Source organism: Tupaia chinensis, unplaced genomic scaffold (genome assembly GCF_000334495.1).
Source record: "Tupaia chinensis unplaced genomic scaffold, TupChi_1.0 Scaffold000287_1, whole genome shotgun sequence".
In the NCBI taxonomy this organism is placed as follows: Eukaryota; Metazoa; Chordata; class Mammalia; order Scandentia; family Tupaiidae; genus Tupaia; species Tupaia belangeri.
In genome coordinates this window covers 721,820-726,593 of record NW_006159771.1, presented here as the reverse complement: position 1 = coordinate 726,593, position 4,774 = coordinate 721,820, and positions in this window count along the sequence as shown.

Sequence of the window (4,774 nt, the reverse complement as noted above, 5' to 3'; positions counted from 1 at the left end):
AAAGTTCATGGGGGGCCAGCAGGTGGCATGGTAGTTAAGGTGCTAGACTCCTATATGGCCAACACTGGTTCAAGTCCTGGACCTGAAGGCGCTCTCTCTCTCTCTATCTCTATCTCTATCTCTCTATCTCCCACTCTCTCTCATCAAATTGAAGAAGAATAACAAATAAAAAATTAAATAAATAATTCTAAAAATAAAAAGTTCACAGAAGGGAGCTGGGTGGTGGTTGCAGGGGGAATGCGAAGCTCTGTAGGGCTAATTCACATGGAAGGGTTCCAAGTGCATTCCTACCTGAGCACACCTGGTACACGTGTGCCCCTGAGGCTAAGCATGGGTCACCGCAGTGGGACCCATTTGGGGATACTGTCTCTCTGGCTCATGCTTTTTCTCATTCACTTGTGGAAGAAATAAGTACATAAGATTTAAAAAATATATATTCACGGAAGGGTTAGCGAATGGCGTGGTGGTTAAGGTGCTGGACTCCCACATGGCTAGTCACGGTTCCAGTCCTGGGCCTGAAGGCCTGCTTTCTCACTCTTTCTCTCTCCTTGTCTCTTGCTGCTCAAATTTAAAAATAATAATGGTAAATAAAACTAAATAATTATTTAAAAGATATTCATGGAAAATATGTATTATGAAAAAACTATACATGGAACCAGCAGATGGAGTAATGGCTGTGTCGCTGGACTCCCATGGAGTCGACCACCGGTCGAATCCTGGACCTGGTGACTTAAACTCATGCTGGGCTCATGTGAGTACGTGCCCAAGATCCCGAGAGGAGAATGGAGGAGAAGGGATTGCGGCATGGCCATCCCCTTTAGGGGGTGATTTCTTGCTTTGTGTCTCTCTGTCTCTCTCTGTCCTTCTGGTGAGCACACAGGCCCTATAGCAAAAACCTCTCCAAAAAAAAGAAAAAGAAAAAATATGCATACATTTCAAACATTTTTGTGCCAAAATAAACTTAAAACTTAAATTTGTTTTTCCATGAACTTTTTTTTTCTTTTAGTTATTTTTAAATTTTTATAGGGCATGTGTGTGCTCTAGAGAGAGATGGGGGAACAGGGAAATGAGAAGTCACCCCTCCCGGAGGGTTGGCCATGCTGCAATCCCGCCTCCTCCATTCTCTTCTCAGGATTTTGAACACACACACATATCAGCATGACTTTTTTTTTGTTTTTTGTTTAGATAGGTTATTGCTATAGGGCGTGTGCACTCGCCAGAAAGACAGAGAGACAGAGAGACAGAAAGCGAGAAATCACTCCATAGGAGAATGGCCATGCCGCAATCCCTTCTCCTCCATTCTCCTTTCAGGATCTTGGGCACGCACGCATACGCGCCTGGTGTGAGTTTAAGCCACCGGGTCCGGGACTCGAAACACAGTTGTCTACATGGGAGTCCAGTGACATAGCCATTACGCTAACTGCTAATCCCCCAGCATGATTTCAAACCACCTGGTCTGAGACTCAAATCATGCAACTGGCAGTGTAGGATCTAGCACCTTCACCACACTGCCTGCTGACCCTATCAATGAACTTTGGGAGTTCTCTCCAATAATTATATCTGCAAGGAGATTTCAAAAACGTTCATGGAGGGACTGGCAGGTGGCGTGGTGGTTAAGGGCGCTGGACTTTCCACATGGCCAACTACAGTTCAAGTCCCGGACCTGGCAGCTTGCTTTCTCACTCTCTCTCTCTCTCTCTCACTCTGTACCTCTCTGGCCAATTTGAAAATAAATAAATACAAATAAAGTCAAATAAAATCACTCTTTTTAAAAAAAGTTTATGGAAACCTGAAAATAAAGTATGAGTTCGATTTGGTACAAAAACTTTTTTGGGGGGGGGTTTATAAGAGAGATTTTGACATAGGGCATTTGCACTCACCAGAGACAGAGAGACAGAGAGACACAAAGCGAGAAATCACCCCCCAGGGGGCCGGCCACACCATAATCCCTTCTTCTCCATTCTCCCCATGGGGTTTTGGGTATGCACGCACACGCACCCCAGAGTGAGTTTCAAGCTACTGGGTCCAGACTTGAACCTCAGTCGGCCATGTGGGAGTCCAGCACCTTAACCACTACACCATCTGATGGCCCCTCATACAAAACATTTTTAAATCCATGCATAGGTTTTTTTTTGAGAGGTTTTTGCTCTAGAGCACGTGCGCTCGCCAGACAGACAGAGAGACAGAGAGACAGAAAACGAGAAATCACCCCCCAGGGGGTATGGTCACGCTGCAATCCCTTCTCCTCTATTCTCCTCTTGAGATCTTGGGCACACATGCACATGCACTCAGCGTGAGTTTTAAGCCACCGGGGCTGGGACGCGAACCGCGGTCTACTGCGTGGGAGGCCAGCAACATAGCCATTACGCTAACTACTGGTCCCATGCATAGTTTTTTAAGATGCGTGTTTTCCATGAGCTCTTTGAAGGCCCTTCACACCCCGCGGTGCAGAGGGTTGTAGGAGTCCCTTCCTGAGCTGGGCCAAGGCGGCTTCCTGGGGAGAGAGGCCTGAGCTCCAGGGACACGGGAGTTCCTGGGCAGAGTGGGCAGCACCCCTGAGACAGACAAGTCACGTGAGCAGGCTGACCAGGGAGCTTGTGGTGAGCTCAGAGGACTAGAAGCAGATGTTAGAGGGAAGGTGGGAGCTTGAATTTTACTCTCCCGGGGCTGGGGAGCCATCGCAGGGCCTCGGGAGTGGAGGGCTTGCTCTGATCTCGGTTTGGCGTGGCTTACCTTGGTGCATCGTGGTAACAGTTGTGAAGGGGAGAAGCTGTAGGTGGAAGGTGGTGCTGGTGAGAGGCTGGGGGTCCTGGCAGTGGTGGCAGGAGCTGCCATAGGGGGTTTAGGAAGGAAGCTGGTGTTGGGGCAGGGGTGGGGGAGCGAAGGATGAGGAGGGAGGCTGAGCCCTCTGTCCTGCGTATCAGGGGCAGGGGGCCCTGGGCACTTCCCGGAGGAAATGCCTAATTTACTAGCTGAGTGTCCGTAAGCAGTTCATTTGACTTGGTTATCTTGGCAAAGTTGGGGCAATTCAACAGGCAAACTTAATTTTTTTAAGAGAGATTCTTTTGCTATAGGGTATGTACACTTTCTGGAGAGAGAGAGAAAGAGAGAGAGAGATAGAAAGCGAGAAATCACCCCCCTGGTGGGGATGGCCACGCCACAATCCCTTCTCCTCCATTCTCCTCTCGGGATCTTGGGCACGCACGCACACGTGCCTGGTGTGAGTTTAAGCCACCGGGTCCAGGACTTGAACCGTGGTCAACTACATGGGAGTCCAGCGACGTAACCATTACTCCATCTGCTAATCCCTCCCTAGACTAATACCTGCCAGTGCTCTAGGTGCCAGGGATGGGGCTGGACTGCCGTGACATAAAATGCACAGAATAGGGCCATCCACCTGGTGTGGTTGAGGCCAGACTCCACATGGCTCACGGCATGATTCGAGTCCCAGACCTGAAGGCTCGAAGAACACACTGGGCACGTGTGCTGAGTGCCCAAAATCCCAGAAGAGAGTGGAGGAAAAGGGATTTCCGTGTGGCCAATCCACCTCCTAGCGGGGGTGCTTCCTCACTTTCTCTGTGTCCCTTTCCCACAAGTGCACGTACCCTATAACAACAACAAAAGAATAGACTATTAAATTGAATGCTTTTAATAAAACTACACAGGACAAAGGGGATGAGCTGAAAATACAGGGCCCTGCCAGAGGTGCAGACTGGACCCTGCTCTATGCAAATGCGCCCAGGAAGACCTGAGCAGCCCAGCTGCAGGGCTAGAGGGGGCCGCCAGTAGCTGTGTGCCGGTGGGCGGGGACGTGTCTGCTTGAGCACTCTTGGCAGGCCATCAGTAATGGCTCTTAATTCTTCTTTCCTTCTTTTTCTTTCTTTCTTTCTCTCTTTCTCATTTTATTTTATTTTATTATCCTATTTTTTTTTGGAGAGGTTTTTGCTATAGGGCGTGTGCACTCACCAGATAGACAGAGAGAGACAGAGAGACAGAAAGCGAGAAATCACCCCCCAGGGGGGATGGCCACACCGCAATCCCTTCTCCTCCATTCTCCTCTCGGGATCTTGGGCACACACGCACACGCGCCTGGTGTGAGTTTAAGCCATCATGTCCAGGACTCGAACCGCAGTCGACCACATGGGAGTCCAGCGACATAGCCATGACGCCTGCTGCTGGTCCCGAATGGCTCCTAATTCTTGCGCCATGTCGTAACCTCTGAGATCACCATGTCTGTGGGTAAAGAGAGCTGACAGACTAGCGCTGTGCTTTGAATACTAACCCCCCCATTTCACAGGTGGAGATTAGGCTGTGATAGGATTGAGAGTGTGAAAACGTAAGGCGATTATGCTGTTGAAAAGTGGGGCTTTGAGGAGGAGATGGGGATTAAGGTCATCAGGGTGGAGGGGATCCACGATCGGATCGGGGTGGGGGGGTTGTGAGGAGAAAAGAGCCAGTGCAGACACACTCCTGCCCCCCTTCCTGTCCTGCTGCAGCCAGGCACCCTCCCCAGCTGCAGCCCCTGGACCGAGGGCTTCCAGATCATGCACTGAACAAACCTTTATTTTTAGGGACCAGCAAATGGTATAATGGCTAGGTCACTGGACTCTCACGCGGTCGACTGTGGTTCGAGTCCCGGACCTGGCAGCTTAAACTCACGCCGGGCGCGTGTGCGTGCGTGCCCAAGATCCTGAGAGGAGAATGGAGGAGAAGGGATTGCGGCGTGACCATCCACCCTGGGGGGTGATTTCTCCCTTTCTGTCTCTTTGTCTCT